We start from the raw sequence: 17,856 nt of genomic DNA, 5'->3' as shown, positions 1-17,856 counted from the left end.
CCAGTATGCTTACCAGTTCTGCAGGCTTTGGGTGTTGTCTTTTAATCAATTAAGATCAATTAACCTAAAGTTACCCTCAAGCCTCAGTTCTTCAGCCCAGTCCCCTGTAGTCTACCGGTTCTAATCCCCGCCCTGGTAACTTTCATTCCCTATACTTCTACTTTCTTATCTTAACCTTTCCCCAGGTATCCCAAGTACACCAAGCACATACATACATACATACATATCACAATACCCAACTTAGGAACTCATATGTGTGTATGTGTAGGTGGGTGGTATGTGTTTAAATTAGTGAATGCACATATATATACATATATAGATATCATTGTGTGTGTGTGTGGTATATGAATTAGTAATCAACATATGTGTATTGAATGTGCAGGTGTTGGTAAGTGGTAACTGATTCTGTCTAAATTTGGTGTGTGTAGTGTGTATGAGCTTAGACTGGTGATAGGTGTACATGAACCTAACTAGTTATTTTGAATGTGCGTGTATCTGAGTTGCTAGTGTGAGTGGTGTGTGTGCATGTATATATATATATTGTGCATGATATATGAATTAGTGATCTGTGTCTAACTTCTGGGGTATATACTATATGTGCTTGAATTGGTAATAGGTATGCATGTGCCTAGGCTGGTTTGGATGTGTATGTGCCTGAGCTGGTAATGTGTGTGTGTATGCATGTGAATGATTTGTGTGTTTGTATATGTTACACCCTTCTGTCTAACAGTGCAATATTTAGATCCTAAGAATTGGCCTGACCCCACAGGGAAACACAACAGCTCCCCAGAATTAGAATGTATCTTTCTTTAAAAATTGTAAATCAACCTATAAATGTGCATACTTCTTTAGAAGGTGGTCATCGGTAACAGACACAATCCGTGTATTTGTGAAATGCATGTATTTTCCACATAAGAGAACATTCTTTAGCAGAAACTTGCTATTCCATTATTCTGTGCTGCCTAATGTTTTGTGAACTGTTCAAAGATTTTTTATGTTTGAACTATCTTTATTATATTCGCTGACTCTATTCTACCCCATTTAGAAGATGAACATCTCAGAAAGCATGGCCAAAAGAATTTAATCAAATGCAGAAAAATAGAGATTAATAGTTTCCCAAGAAGAAAAAAGAAGGCACACTTTCCCTGGAAAAAGGTACAATCCTAGAACACGACATTTGCAGGGAAATGGCCCTAATCATTTTTTATGAACGGAGCTATTTTATTTGATAGTAATAAAAAACCCAATTAGAAATAAAACCTTGGTCTCCTCACAGGCTAGATGTGACAGGCTAGATAGGTAATATTTATACTACACATGCGCGAGGACTGACATTCACTCATTCATAAAGCATTTCTGGATACTTTAAAGAAGTCTGCTTCTTGCAAAAACCAGACATATTATCTGTCAAATTTTGAATCAGATATTGCTATTCAGAATAATAATATGATGCATAATCCAAATAAGCAATCACAGAAAAAGTTAACAATTTAAAGTGAAATTACATCCTTCACAGTTTGAAAATAATAATAAAAAAATACTATTGCTCCTTTCTACTGTTTAACAGTGTGATTAATGTTAAAATACCTAGGGTATTCATGAAGGAGTGAACTTAGCAAATTATTTAATAATAATTCAGCCTGTGAAAGTTATATATGTATTATTTTCAAGTGATAAAGGTATCCAAATTATCTACGGCACTGACATCCTTAATGAGTCAAGGTTATTTTACCATTTAGCTTACATGTGAAAATCAATAGATAAGCTTTTTCTTTAGCTTTCAGTCAAGTTCAGACATGTTAGAGGCTAAAGGACTTAAAGTTTATTTGTGGTCCTATCATACACAATAAAAATCTCAAGAGGGTTATACTGATCTTACCTTTGCTTGACCTCAAAGTTTTACTAGTTTGAAGTTTTAGGATATCAAATTTATGTCATGCCTAACTTTCTATTGTCAAACAGTTCTCACAATAATGTATGTAAACTCGTCTTTTAGGGTGAGTATTAAATAAAATGCAGATTTTTGCTTAACTGATAAAGCTGTTGACTTCACCAAGCAAATACCTACTTGGAAGATGCATACCAAAGTACCTATAGCTTCAGTATGTAGGACTGTATTTTTTTTGTTTTTGCTGCCCAATGAAAAGAGAAACTGCATTTTTCTTTTAAGATTTTAATCTCTATCACACATACGCTTGCTTGCCTGGAGACAATGCTGTAGCACATAAAGTAAGAGGGGTCTATTTTTCCTCCTTCTTCCAAGATATTGGGCAATTCAGGCATGATGCTGGCTGGTCTAGAATGCCATGTGTGAATTTCACTGGCACTAAGTTTTTCAGTATACCACTTCCTCTCTTTTCCACAGAGAATACATGGTGTTCATGATGGGCTGGTGACTAGCTTTCAGAGGATGGTCTGCAAGGTAGGACCAGAAACGCAATTAGCTGCTTCCAAGAATTAAACTTGTTTACCGAGGCAGTACTCAGGGAAAAAATGCTAGTAATTACCATTTCTGACTGACCAGTGCTATCCTGTGCTTTTGTGTACAGTAAAAGAGAATAAAGATCAGAGATAATCAACTGTGTCCTTTGATAAATGGAGCAGTCCAATCAGTACTAAAGAAACCACAGTTTAATGCTAGAGATTTTGTGAGCTACTTTGATCTTTCTCTCTTGAGCAAGATAATTGAGAATCTTGTAAATATCAGTCTGCAGCAGGACCTGTCAATTGGCAGAATTCGCAGCCCCTCTCCACTGAGGCTATGGGCTAAAAGGTGGCACAGAAGCAACGCTTGTTGCTCTGACTGATAATGCCCCTCTGACCATACATAGGAGAAGTACATCCCTACTCATCCTACTCAGGTCTCTGCAGTAATATCTTTTATTGCTGTATTAGTTTGGCAATTAAGGAAGAGGCCAAATAAGTCTTTTGACTGCTTTTTTATACCAGCTTCACAGCTTTGGCTTTGATCTATGTCATGCTTCACTGTGTCTAAAGAATGTATCTTTGTTCTTCCTCTATTTTTCATTCCTTACACTGTAGTAGCTAACTTCACATCTCTTCATAGTATGCTGAACTCTCCCTTTTCTATCCCTAGTGCTACTGCTGTCTTCTTGGCTATCAGATTAGAGCTCCTTCTCCATCAGCAGGTGGCTCCTTTACATTTTATCTTTCCTATTCCTGAGTCTCTTCTTTTCCTTGGTAGTGGCTTCTCTGGAGTTGCTGGAAGCAATAATGGCTTCTGCTTGTTTTCCCTCACCTCTAGGTGCAGGTAAGCTGTTTTACTTCTCTTGTTAATAGTGGTTTGTAGCAGCACTTTTCTGTAGGGGTGTGCATGAGCAGAGTAGAACTGAAGCTCTCAGTGAAGGTGGCTGCCTTGCTAACTTAGTGTGGGACTTTTCCAGATGCTGTTCCATGTTCCTTGTTCTTGTTTAGTCAGGAGTTACTAAACAAGTCTGTTAAGTCGGGAGTTACATTTCCTGTTATTCTCATCAATGTTGGCATTTTTGTGACTGAACAGTAAGTTGTTCTCTTTTTTGTTGCCGTAGAGCCTGCAGAACTTGTGCCTGTCTCCAGTCTTCTTTGCTTCCACCACATGGTCAAGTTGTAACAGTGGGAGATGGGCTAGTGGTACCTTTCTCAAACTATATAAATGCACATCTCTGGTACCAAGGTGCAATGATCAGAGGACTTATCCCACTATGTCACAGCTAATGGTTAAAAAGTGATTAACCATTTTTTTTATAAAGCCCTGAAGAAATATGGTAAGGGGATTATATATATGTATGCAGTAGTTTCTTTATTAGTTAGGGAATTTCTGTAGGGAAGACATGAGGGATGTAAAAATAATGAAAGGCAAACATCCCAAGATAATCAAAAGTTTAAAGAATTAGATGGCAGCATTCCCAAAATATACCAGCAGTGCCTTAGGCAAAATGACATACTACATCACGATTTAAATACCTCAACACAACCTAAGCAGTGCACAGCATATATGGAGGTATATCTTTCCTTGACTAAGATAAATTTTATCAACATATGGTCAAGGGACTATCCATGTACTCAGGCATCCCAGATGGTGAATGGTGGTGTTGGTACATGATTCCATCCTGGACAAATCCAATAGCTCATAATACCAATGTGCTGTTTTCTGAGTAGTCACAAACTCAGAGAAATTAGGAATATGCTTTGCTGGGCCTGTACTCAAGTGAAGCATATTTTCCTCTTTTGTAAGTAGAAATATGATGGCTTTTAACACAAGAACTGCTGATGTTACTTTTCAAAGGACAAGCAGATTCAGGGTCTGTAGGTTGCTTCTCAGTGTTGCCTTCCTCTGAGGCACCTTGACAGGCATACTTCATAGGCTCTTTCCCCAGTTAAAATGTAGAAACCATGTACACTACTTCAGGGTTACCTAAACCAAATGGATAAGAGCAGCTGTGATCTAGTAGACTGGTCACAGACTGTGCCATAGCAAGGGGTGGGTGAGCAGAGCAACTGCCCTGGGCATTGAAGTGAAGGGGCACCAACAGGTGCTGCCCAGCTGGGGTACGGCCTGAGACAGAGGCGCAAATGGCTTATTTGGGGGGGTGTGGGGATGGGGAAAGGTGGCTTCCACCACTGTGTGCACTCCTGCGCAAGCATAGGGGGGCATGTGCCCCCTGGATCTTTTGCACGGGGCGAGGGCAGACTGCCACTGTGGCCTTTGCCCTGAGCGCCAAATTTAGTTGCTATGGCATTGATCAAAAAGCCAGATTTTGATTTCCAAACTGACTACTGACTATGTGACAGTGTTACTTTACCTGTGTATGATTTCTTTAGGCCATCTTAAAACAATATGGTTTGTAACAAATTTTGAGTTCCATGGATGATATAAGGATGATAAAAGCATGACATAAGGAGAAAATATTAACTGTGCTCAGGAGAAGCCCTCTCAGCTTTTTATATATCTTAGCTCTGGATTGTAATACCAGATTGTGTCTGCAGAAGGAAATAATTAAGACATTTTCCATTTTGTAGTTATATGAAAATTCCCACATCTACACCAATGCTGGAAAATGGGTATTAGTATTAAAAATGCAGACAAAGCGAAAAGGTATGCTACGGCAGGATTGAAACTTGGGGGATTCATGGATGATGCCTCACTTTAGGTTAGGATTGCGTATCTGACTGGTCAAATGAGGTTTGGTCAATTGACTGGTCAAAAATTGTAAAAAATTGCCAATAAGTCCAAATAATGCACAGAAAAAGCACACATTTTCCATTAAGAAACGTGTAAAAAATTAAAATCAATTTTATGTCAAGAAAACTACAAAAAAATTATTGTTTTTTTTTTGTATAATTGTTATAATCTTTGACTGGACAAAAATATGCATTCAATTGACAATATTTAACTGACCAATTGACTGACTTGCCAACCCCACTCCAAGTGTGTTTTGCAGGAATAGTATTAAAGAAAAGCTAATTTTAAGTATTTGTTCATTTCTTGCTTTTAACCCCATAGGGAAATGGATTATTTAGGTAGACATAGAACTGTATTTGGTATACAGCTTTGGAATATGTTAATTGTGTGTACAAAGGTGGCACTGTGGACTGGGTAAAACATTAAAAGAGCCTTCCTCCTTCTCCCTGTTTACTCAGAAATAAATCCCTTAGTTTATCACCTTTGGGAAGTTCATCATTTGTCTTCAGTGGGTTATCTTTAAGGAACTGGGGTGCACCCATGATACCTATTTTCCTAATATTTTTTTCCTGTGGGAGGGACTTAGGCAATGGCCAGAATGTTGTATAAAGCTGGCACAACGAAGACCCCACAGACAGATGAGAAGACCAGTAGTCTTTCCTGTAAGCGCATGTTTCTGGGTAGAGTTGGTGTCTATAGAAAGTGTATCAGGCCTGCTGGATAATAAGTAGGGATCTACTTAAATTCTGCTTTTGCAATTTTTGCAGAAACAGAAAAAAGGCCATCTCTGTAATCGCTGTGAAAAATGGCATTGTCTGTGATTTTTTTTTCAGGAAATCAGCTAAAAGAAAAAAACTTAATAAAAATAAAATTCTGGTCCCCCAGTGAGAACCAGTGATCCTCACTGCTGCTGCAGCATGCCCTCACAGCCCACCCAGGTGGGGAAAGTGCTGGTTGGCAGGGTGGCATGGAGGCAGCTTGCTAGATGGTGGCTTCCTTCTCGTGCCTCTCCCCCAAGCAGTGCCAAGGGGTGGGGCTGTATAAAAAGCAACCAGCAGTCTAGAGGGTGGCTTCCCCCTCATCCCTCAAGGATCTCTCCACCAATCTCCACCAATCGGGGGGGAGCTGCCTTGAAATGACCATGAAATTGGCTTTTTGGGCAGCGGGCAAGTCATGAAAATTGCTTTCTCTCACCATGAGTTAGGTAGATCCCTAATAATAAGGTGAAAGAACTTCAGTTTTTAAGTATGGAGAGGAATGGAAGTAAGGTTCTACAGTTACAATTATATTTTTCTTGCAGCTTGATCATTTGGATCTAATTCTAGGGTTTTTGACCTAGGTTGTTCATCTTGTTATTGTGCAGTATCATCATTATATATGATAGAAACCTGGAAGAACCACTTTATACACATTACCAAGAAAATAAAAAATGACATATGTATGTCAGGGTTTATCTAGATTTCTATTTTCTGTGCTTGGGTAGGGTTTATGTTTTCCAGATTTGATCAGGGCCCTATTTTGCTGGATGCCTTATAAGCACATGGTATAAAATATTACCTACCTTGAGGGATTGACAGATAAAAAAAGACAAGACACAAGGATGTGAGAAATGAAATATTATCATCTTCATTTGAACAGTAGGAAATTAATAAAGGCATAAAGAAGTTAAGTAACTTGCCCAAGGAAGCCAATGGCAGAGCTAGAAATGTAACCCAGATTTTCCTTGTCTCAGCCTACTGCCTTAACCACAAGACCATTTTTCTTCCATATGAGATCTGATTTTAATCCTGGCCTATGCCTTCAAGTTCCTCTGGGAATGAGATGCTTTGTGGGAATCAGGGTTTGGGGTGTATTTCAGCAGAATGTTGTGTTGAGTTGTGGTCAGCCAACAGAATATCAAGGGGATTAAGTCTGTGAATCATTTCACGGGAAATTTCTCCTGCCTCAAGAGCAGCGATGTTTTAAGGTGTGAAATTCAAGAGCAGCTTAGTTCTTTAGTCAAGCAACTAGTCTGGAGCCAATGCTATCAAGAAGCAGCCCTTGGCCACATGGCTTACGTGTATTTTTGTACTACCATAGTTCACTGATTTTAACTTGCAAAAAGTAAGGATTTTTTTAGGTAGTTATTACAGAAAAGGAAAGCTTGAAGGGGAAGAGATAGTTATGTCAATATCTACAGGGACCTCCTCCTAAATATCAGTGACAGCGTAGAAGAAAGAACAAAGGTGACTGAAAAATTAACAAGTGGATTATGAAGTCTGGTGTTGTAGGTGAGCCAAAACAGGTACGGCTTTGAGCCTAACTACATTTTTCAGGACCAGAGAGATATGCATGCTGTGGTAGGCAATATTAGGAAAGGTTTAGGGTGGGAAGATTAAAATCTTTGTTTTAACTGTCCTTTACTTGAGCTCATGATTAACTATTGCCAAGAAAGACATCAGAGAGGCATCAGGGAAAAAGAAGCCAAGTTTATAGTAGAAAGGTATAAGCAAAAAGATGATAGTTTATTTTGTATTTTTGGATCACATTTCCCAGAAATAAGGGAGAAGAGAAGAGGACAATAAGATAGATCTCAGTAAAACGCCACCACAGAAAGCTGGAGCACTTGTCCAGTATGGGCTAACAGCATCCATAATATTGGAACCTTGCTAATTGGAACTTTTTGTGTCAAAATGGTGGACTTTCTTGATTTACACATGTGGCTTTGGCTCCTAGAATATTGAAAAAAATGGTGCAATGAGGCAAATCCAGGAAGAACCTAATGGGCAGATCTGGGATCTTGAAAAGTGGGGTGCAGGAGGTGTGGTACAGCATCACATATAACACAACAAACATTTTTCTCCAGATAAAAAGAAACTAGAAGCTTCACTAATAAGTAGGGGCCTAGAGCTATATCATTCAAGTTAAGATTGAAGAAAAAAACCTAAACCAAACAAAACCCCCCACTTTTACTGGAATGTGCATTAATTTGCTATATTATATATTATATATAAAACACAACTAACGAGGCAAAAATAATCCAAATATGTTGTTTAATTAGTCCTGGACTGTACATCTTTTTCAGATTTAGAAAACTAAATCAAGCCTTCTTGAGCATCTGGACAGTATTTCCAGTGCTTCATTGAAAGTGATTTCCATGCCTGAGCTAATGCTCACCTGAGTTAATAAGTCCACACCTGAGCAATGTTATTAGCTTGAAGTGAAAACCAATCCGCAGGGCTGTGAAACAGGAGCTACGTTACTAGGAGCAGTTAACAGATAACGATATTGCAGAAGTAAGGATAGCTGGAGGAGTGGAACCATTAAAGACCATTATAAAGGGAAGAGGGTTGTTAATACCTGTGTAATGAACAGTTCAGTAAGAAGCAAGCAAATCATAATGAGTTATTAAGTCAATTGTCTCCCTCATTGCTGCTTGAATAGAAGTGCTGCTGCCACAGCAAGACTTTAAACTTTGGATGGACAAAGAATCAAAGGGGACGGCAGGTGCAGCAGTGTGCCCCCTTGGATCCACCCCTGAATGGCCTCTATTGGCCTTTACTATTTCACATTTGGAGTCTCTCTTGAAAGTGTGTAGAATGTAGTGGGCTGGAATGTCTGTTTTGTCAAGTAGCCTTTTCAGTAATTTTACTGGTGGTCTTTCAGATAACCAAGCTAGTTAAATCCTATATGACTCCAGGATGATGTCAATTGCTTACTGGCTTGTGAATATTTTTAGTGTGATAGCAGACATTTTTGATATGCTTCTTTTCTAGAAATAAAGTGGCTTGTACCTGGGCTCATTTCTGTGCCAAGTGAATGTCTGGACAAATACATGGAGTTTCCCAGATACAGCACAATATTTGATATTGGCCAGTTGGGCTATGTTTGCTTTTCCTTCTTAGTAACAGCAGGCTACCTAGCAGGCTTCACAATAAAACAGGTTTATTAAAAGGGAATCATCTTTATTGACCTGTATCACATGTAATTATGACACATTTCACAGGGCTTTTGCTTCAATGATCAGATTAGCTTAATTCTGAAAATATGCAGGCCCTGTGTAAGTGGAGCGAAGTTTACTAGTGTAATACCTAGGTTTACACAGACTCCAGTGACCCAGTAGCCCTTTCAATCTAAAAGTTTTAACTTAACTGGAAAAATAATAAATAAAATAACTATGTATTAGTCTTCCTCTTTTCTTTTTTATTTTACAGGGTTTCCGGACTATATCTCCCATGGAGTTTCCAAATAGAACAGAAACAAATTTTGAAACCTTTAAGATTGCTGTAAAATGAAACTGTCAGCCTCTCTAGTTAACCATACAAACATATAGCAAGTCTTAATTTCTTTTTGTTTCATAATTAAGAGAAAATTGGTGTTAAAGAATATCCTTCGTACAGAAAATACACAAAAAGTATATGAAGGCTTACAAAATAGAACTTGTCGGTGCTTAAATAGCCACCACTTCTGCTACCATTGTTATGCTGTAGTTAAATTAATGTTTGCCTTTTTCCCCTTCATGCTAGTGATTTTCTAAGGGTCTGTGTCATTATAGTAGTTCTGTAGGTTAGCTGGAATAGCAGATCTTTACTGCATGTACAGTAAGTTTTGAACCTGGTTATAAAGACATATAAAAGTGAACCCTGCTAGGAACTCCACTGTTCATGCTGAGGTTTAAACACTAGAATTGGGTTCCCAGTGGATTTTCACTTTCACAAGTACTTAATGCAGCTTTAGGTGTCCCTAGGGCAATCTGAACTGGCCACTGAATATCCTTTTCAAGGGGAGTGAACAATGGCTTAGTTCCACCTCTCTTGAAATACAGGATTCATGTTTTCCTCTCTTAAAATTTAGTGTTCCTGGAGGCAGTCAGTAGCATTAGAGAATGAGACTGTATTTATCTATCCCAAGGCTAGGTACAATGTAGGTGAGGGCAATCCATGCTTCCCCATGGTGCTTTGTCAAACCTTTTTAACCCTAAGCTGAAAGGATAACCACTCTAGAGTATGATTACAATTGAAACTCTAGGCCTATTAAAAAGTTAGGCCTTTAAATTGGCAAAAGCTTTTGATTATAGAAAATTCTGTGTTACTTTTTATGATGTGCATCTCTACTAGGGGCTATACTGAGAAACATGAACAGATTTCACCTTGAACCAATTCTCAGATTGGAACTCAGATCTCTGGAGATTTCTTTTCTTGAGAAACAGCGTGATTTTATTTTTCACTAGAAAATGTGATAAAACATCCTTGCAAGGAATAAAAAAAATAATAGAGTAAATAGATCATTTCTAAAAGAATGAAAAACAAAGCACAAGTTGGATAAGAACAATAGTGGAAATGAAAGTATTCCAATGAAAAAACATGTTATTTTTATATTATCAAAAAGAACAAAAACATTAATGGTGATTTAAGGATTGTAGTGAATACATTAACTCTTTCAATGATTTGGAAGTACTAAACAGCTCAGTCCTTTTGAGTGTCCTCGACTCCTGTTGACCTCAAAAGGAGGTGAAAGCACTGAACACTTTGCATGAGTCTGTCTAACTAAATGGGGGCAGCATGATGAACAAAAGAATGTTTTTAAATTTTAATTTTGATGATTTTCAAGGCCCTGTTCATAAACTCAATACAATTTTTTTTATGAACAACCACAGAAATCTGCATATCTATAGAGGACTGTATTTCATTAAATATTCAAATACCATTTCAATATTTAAACAAAATCTATAGGTTAATTTCATTATTGTCACAGGCAGAATATTATGTTACCTGAAAAGTGCTCAATAAGATTGATTTGTGTTGCTCTGTAAAATATAGTCTCCACTGACCACTTGCCAGGTTGGGTTACAAGAGCATTTCAAACCACAAACTGTGCTGTGGTCTTTACAATGCATAGCCTGAAATGCTCAGACTGTGCTTTGAAACACTACAAAACATCAATGACCACCTCACTCCAATAACTACCTAGGCAGAGGCCTTTCCTGAAGATCTTTTGAAGAAGCTATTAGTGTAAATCAAAGGCTTTGTGTGTTTTTATCTTTTTTCTTTGTCTATCTACAATATTCATAAATGGTTTGTACACTTTTGCAACCCCCCTTTTTTAAAAAAAAACAAGAACCCAATAAACATTTAACTGCTATAATTTAATCTCTTCCGCAATTTTTTATGAAGCCCATCAATACCATTCATAATTAATGAAATGCAGGATGATTCCTGGATGAACTAAGTTTTAGTTCTCATTGTTAATCAATACTTCTGACCATGTCTGTTTCATTATTGACAAGATCTACCCACATTTACTCTTATAATTAAGTTACAGTTCAACTCCTAACTTTTCTCAAGTATTTGAAATGGCTGTATGGTGTTCTTAATTTCACTTGCTGTTTCATCTCTCTCAGTAGGTGCCTATTTTATTGTTAAAGGTCATACTCATTTGTCTGCTCCAACAAAGGCAGCCCTTAAAGTTGGCTGTGGTTTTGACAGACAGTGGTCCCTATAAGTGATGGCCTTAAGGACAGACCTGGCACTGGGAGACAGTCACCACAGCAAGGGAAATAACAGATAACAAATCACGCCACTATTTTTCCTCCTGGCGTGATTGACGACATCACAGCGGGTGTAACTTTTCAGTGTCTCCAGATTAAAAACCCCTCAAACAAATGAGTTCTTAAAATACTGTCCAGGGGCGTCAAAGGGAGCTGCTGGACTCAAATGCATTTTTAAAAACAGGTTTTATATTTAAAAAAAGCAAAGTGCATAATTTAAGACTGCTGAGTACAATTATCTAATTTTGAGAGATCTTTCCACGCTGGTGGTATAAAGCCCTGGCATAGATGAGGAGGTTATTGTATAATCTATGTAAATATTTATGTAATAAATACCACCATGAGAAGCAACCTTTTTAGTGAGGAATAAGACATTTGTCAGCATGTAATACAAAGGTTATTATATTACAGGCTGTGAGAAAACAGCAAACTCTTTGGTTGGGATATACTTACTGTATTCTGTAAGCAATTTAGAAGCTTTGGCTGTAAAACAGGAAGCATTTGCTTAATTTTATATTCTACAGTGTTTGAGTACAGAAGAGTGGGAACAAGGTAAAAAGTTTTACGTTTTTGTTTTCAGATGTTCATTTGAATTCTGCCTTGTACCCCAGAATAAATTGTAGCTTGTTCTAGCATGTTGCTTTGTTGCCAGAATGAAAGTGCTTAATTTCTTATAATGGCATCCAAAACTAAATAAAATGAAGGCACTCCAGAACCAGCCCAGTGATGCTGTTCAGTAGCTCCTCTATACTAATGAGTGTTTGACTCTTGAGATTTTTATTAAAAATATCTGCCATGATTTATTTTTGAAATGTAGACTTCAGTTCCCTTACTGGACACAATATACATCCTTATAAACTGAATATACACTATATAAGCCATAACTTTTTGGGGGTGAAATTGCTAGGTATAAAGTGTATTCTATATATGCATGACATCTAATAAATGCAAAATAATTGTATATGCATAGAAATTGCATGAACAGGAACAGGACAGGATGGATATTGATCATACAAAACAGGTGAAAGTGTTACAGCATCTCATGGCATATAGCAGTAATCTCATTGAAGTGAAAGATATATCACAGTATTTTTGCCAAGCCTAATGGGTATTTCAGTTTGAAATCCCATCTTGGGATCTGCCTCAGTACACTGAAGGGAGTATGTACATGTTCGTATATATACTTATATTCACTTTCCTGTGCACTTCTACACATGTGCATACACACAGGGTTTTAACAACAAACTCTGCTAAATGAAATTCACCTGTGGTGAAACAGCTACTTAAGACAACCTTCTTTGATCATACTTCAACATCAGTTATATTGTACAAATTGCATTAGGTCTTGTTACTGACAGATTATGCACCCCCATAAACAGGTCTGCTTCATCTTGACTGGATAAACACATAATGCACACACCAAATACAACTAATTCCCACTATAAGGTTAACCATTAATTCTGATGTTAACATAATGAACATCTATCATATGTGCAATAATTAGGTGTGTAATGTAGCATTTATTAGAAGGGAAAGTATGAGGTCAGGGGACTGAGAGACTGCTGCCAGAGTGGGAAACTTCTGCCCCTCATCCTCAGATGGTAGGGATCATTAATCCTAGACAAATATAGGTGGAGCAGGGCGGGGTCCCAAATTCCTATTTAAATTTCTTTCCTGCTGTATTCAAGATTCTCTTCCTATTCCCCCATTCCTGCTTCTCTGAGCTTTCCCCATCATACTTCTTCCAGTGTCTCACCTCCTCATTAATGACTGCTGAATCAGGTGGAAATGCTTCCCCTCAGAACTGACAGCCTTGGTCTGACAAACTAAGGAGCCCCTGGTGGCAAACTACAAGTGCTCACCAGCATGGGAAGCTGTCTGAACAGCAGCATTGGCAGCTTGGTTCCTGAGGCAGCATGGCCTCAAGCTGAGCTACCCTCCCTGCTGCTCAGAGTTCTCCTCCTGGTGGCCGACTTCCTGTAGTTCTCCACCATGGAGCAGTAGGCTAATGACCCATGGCTGGTTTGACAGCCTAGAAGTGCTGTTAGTGAGGGAACACATGCCAACAAGAGGAGCTGGGGGTGGATGACATCTCCTTTGTTCCTAGATAGTAGTATTTCTTACCACTAAATCAGGCACTTCCAGAGCTGAAAGCAGAAACTGCTACTGCTTGAGCTAACAAATCAAGCCTCTGAAACTATGGCTGTAACAGACTCATGTTGTCTGTGGATCAGATGCGGAGGGGGAGCTGTAATAAACACTCATCAGTGGTGAACGCATACACGTGCTTGTGTGAAGTTGGGTATTTGTAAGGGTTTTGGTTCTTTACCAAAGAGTCCAAAATAAACCAAGACACAGATCCAGAGTTTCAATGGGAAACATTTTTCAAGCATTATCTACTAGTTACAGATGTTTCCAAAGACAGGAAATAAAATTCAACTGGTCTCAGAAGAATTAAGCTGTTGCACAACTGGAGATTATATTCAACCTTTAAAACAGCATGTTCCCTTTTAGGACAGCAATTGGCAGCTTTTACTGGCAGCAGGCTGGAATGATGCCATCCAGGTCTAAGGTGGGTCAGTGGTAGGACCAAGTTGCTGCCATAGCTGCCTCTCCCCACTGCTGCTTCTCCCTGATGGTGCAGACAAAGCCACCTACCACAGAACATGGCTGAAGATCTCAGCTCTCTGGGCTGGATTTGGCCTGTGGGCCTTAGGATGCCAATTCCTGATTTAGGACATGGTATCTGGGGGAGTGGAGACAGAGGAGGGAGCGGACACATGACATAAAAGACTAGATGGCTAAGTAGATATGTTTAAAAAGCCCCTGGCAGAAGCATTCTAACTTTCTGTGCTTTACCTAAAGCGCTATAAGTTAGAGTGGGAGCCAACCAAACAGATGTTTGCTGTTCAGTGAATAGGGGTCACAGCTTTCCCCCATTGGCCACTGGGGACGCTCCCATATACCCCCCAGAAGGCTGCCTAACCCCAGCTCTGCCCCCCAAGAGCCCCATGCTGCACGCCCCCCTACCTTGTTGGCTGGGGTCTGGGGTCCATGTGGGAAGACTCCCTTTCTCCTTCTGCCAGCCTCTTGATAGCTGCAGCATGGCATAGCCCAGCTGAGGCTGCTGTGCAGGAAGGGTTCCACAGTCTGTGTCCCAACAGGCTGTGTGCAGGGCTGGGATCAGAGGCGGTCACTGACTTTGGTCAATGACAGCTGGGGGGTGGGCAGGGCTGGCCAGGCTCCGGCAAACTAACTCTGCTCAAGGCTAGAACTCAGCCCTGTGCAATGCTGCCTGGGATGGAAGCAAACACACTGTAAGTTAACCCTTGATGGGATCTGGCACACACATTTGATAAAGTACTCTAAAAGATATCACTTCAGGTTAGTACACATCCATCCAGAGTTTACTTAGGGCATTTATACATGTGCTTCAGGAGTCAAATGAGCTTTAGATAAAGCACTCACCACCATTTTGAAGTTGATACATGAGACATGGGAAGTTGTTGGAGTGCGATAATTGCTACACTCCTGTGGACTCAATTAATCAGGATGGCTGATGTACTGGACAGGTCTTTAAAATGACTTTGCTAGGCGATGGGGAAAATCCAAGTGAAGCAGGCCCAGGGACTGACACACAGGAAAACTCCCTTGTGGACACTAGCACAGCTGTTTTTGAAAATGCTAACCAAACAGTTCTCCCACAATGTCTCAGGAAAATGACAGTGTCAGTTGAGGATCTCAGCTGCCTGTACACCAATGCCAGGAGCATGGAAAATAAGCAGGAGGAGCTATTTCTCCTGCTCTCTAGTGGGCAATATGACCTGGTAGGGATCATGGAGATCTGCTGGGGCTCCTTGCATGACTGAAGCATAGCTGTAGAGTCCTACACCCTGCACAGAAGGGACAGTGGAGGGGAAGCTCTCTATGTGAGAGAGCAGTACACCTCTATGGAGGCTGACATTGGCTGCCATCAGGGACTGCGAGCAGGAGATAGACTCCTACTGCCAGGCCCTTCTCCCCTGGGAGCCGCAGGGTAGAGTACCGTCTCCCTCCAGGATTAAGGAGGACTCTGGAACCTCCCGCTCTGCCCAGTCAGGGGCATGGACCAAGGTGGTCAAGGGCCCTAAGGCCCGCCGCACCAAGGCCCCTCCCTCGCCAGAGCTTAGCAACAGGTTTGCACCTCTTGCAGCCCCAGCAGAGCCTGCTCAGTTGCTGGCTCCCGCAGGCAACCCAGGCTCAACCACAGCTACTGCCCCTGCTCTCCCCAAGACAAAACGAAAGGTGTTTGTTGTGGGAGACTCCATCCTGAGGGGGCAATCTGCCGCCCGACCCCTTAGCCCGGGAAGTCTGCTGCTTCTCGGGGGCCCGCATCCAAGACATTGCAGAGAGGATCCCACAGCTCCTCCGGCCCACAGACCACTATCCCATGATCCTTATTCACGTGGGCACCAATGACACGGCTCGGAGCACCCCCAGTCAGGTCATGAGGCGCTACAGGGATTTGGGAGCGGGGCTTAGGGGTCTGGGAGCTCAGGTGGTGTTTTCGTCGATCCTCCCAGTCTCGGGCTATGGGCTGAGGAGGGAGAGGAGGATCCACGCAGTGAACCAAAGACTGCGGAGCTGGTGTCATCGGGAAGGCTTTGGCTTCCATGACCACAGCCTGCTCCTTGGTGAGAGAGGCAGCGAGCTGCTGGGAAGAGATGGCCTCCACCTCTCCCCCCCTGGGGAGGAGGCTCTTCTCAGCCAGGCTGGCTGACCTGCTCCACCGGGCTTTAAACTAAGCCTGCTGGGGGATGGGGAGACTACTGCCCCTGCTGGCCCGCTGAACAGGCCTTGCAAAGCCAGCGGACCAAGGCAATTAAGGGGGCACTTAAGGGAGCCCACCCCTGCCCCAGCCCTGGCACAATCTGTGGGCAAGGCAAAAGCCCCCAAGGGGACACTTTCCTGCCTGTACACTAATGCCAGGAGCCTGGGCAACAAGCAGGATGAGCTCGTCCTCCTGCTCAGTGCAAAGAATTATGACATCATTGGGATAACGGAGACCTGGTGGGACTCCACCCATGACTGGACCACGGGTATAGAGGGCTATACCCTGTACAGGAGGGATCGTGTTGACAAAAGGGGCGGGGGTGTAGCTCTCTATGTGAAGGAAAGCTACATGTCCCTGCAAGCTGATGTTGGCGACCGGCATGGACAGCTAGAGACCCTCTGGGTAAAAATTCGTGGGGAATATGGCACAGGGGACACAACGGTGGGAGTCTATTACAGACCTCCCACTCAAAGTCCTGAGCTTGACCAGGAGTTCGCCCGGGAACTGACTGAGGCCGCTTGCTCCAGGACCTTGGTTGTCATGGGTAACTTCAATTACCCGGACATCTTGTGGGAAGATCACTCAGCAAAATCCAAGCGGTCGCAAAGCTTTCTCTTGTGTGTGGATGACCTCTACCTGACTCAAGAAGTCTATGGGCCAATGAGAGGCAAAGCGCTGCTTGACCTGGTACTGGCTACAGGGGAATGACCTAATCAGCGACCTAGTGATTGATGGGAAGCTGGGTGACAGCGACCACGAGCTGATCACCTTCACCATCCGCCGTAAAGCTGGCAAGTCAGTCAGCAACACAGAAGTCCTTGACTTCAGAAAAGCCGACTTTGACAAGCTCAAGAGGCTAGTCGGTCAGGCCCTCAGGGACCATGACCCCAGGGAAAGGGGAATTCAAGAAGGGTGTTTGCTTCTCAAGGAAGCGATCCTCAACGCACAAGCTAAATCTATTGCAACACGGAGGAAAGGCAGCAAGAAGGCACAGCAGCCTTCCTGGGTCTCCAGGCACCTAGCGGACCTCCTGCAGCTAAAAAGGAAAGCCTACAAAGGATGGAGGACGGGATTCACCTCCAAGGAGGATTATTCTGTGCTGGTCCGGTCCTGCAGGGAGCAAACCAGGAAAGCCAAGGCTGCAACTGAACTCCAACGAGCTTCAGGCATCAAGGACAACAAAAAGTCCTTTTTCAGATATGTGGGGAGCCGGAGGAAAAGCAAGGGCAACGTTGGACCCCTGCTAAACCAGATGGGGCAACTGACAACTGACACCCAGGAAAAAGCCAACCTATTAAATAGGTACTTTGCATCAGTCTTTCATCAGTCCCATGG

This window comes from Crocodylus siamensis, chromosome 3 (genome assembly GCF_052110815.1).
Source record: "Crocodylus siamensis isolate JL-2025a chromosome 3, ASM5211081v1, whole genome shotgun sequence".
Classification (NCBI taxonomy): Eukaryota; Metazoa; Chordata; order Crocodylia; family Crocodylidae; genus Crocodylus; species Crocodylus siamensis.
This window is presented reverse-complemented; position numbering follows the sequence as displayed.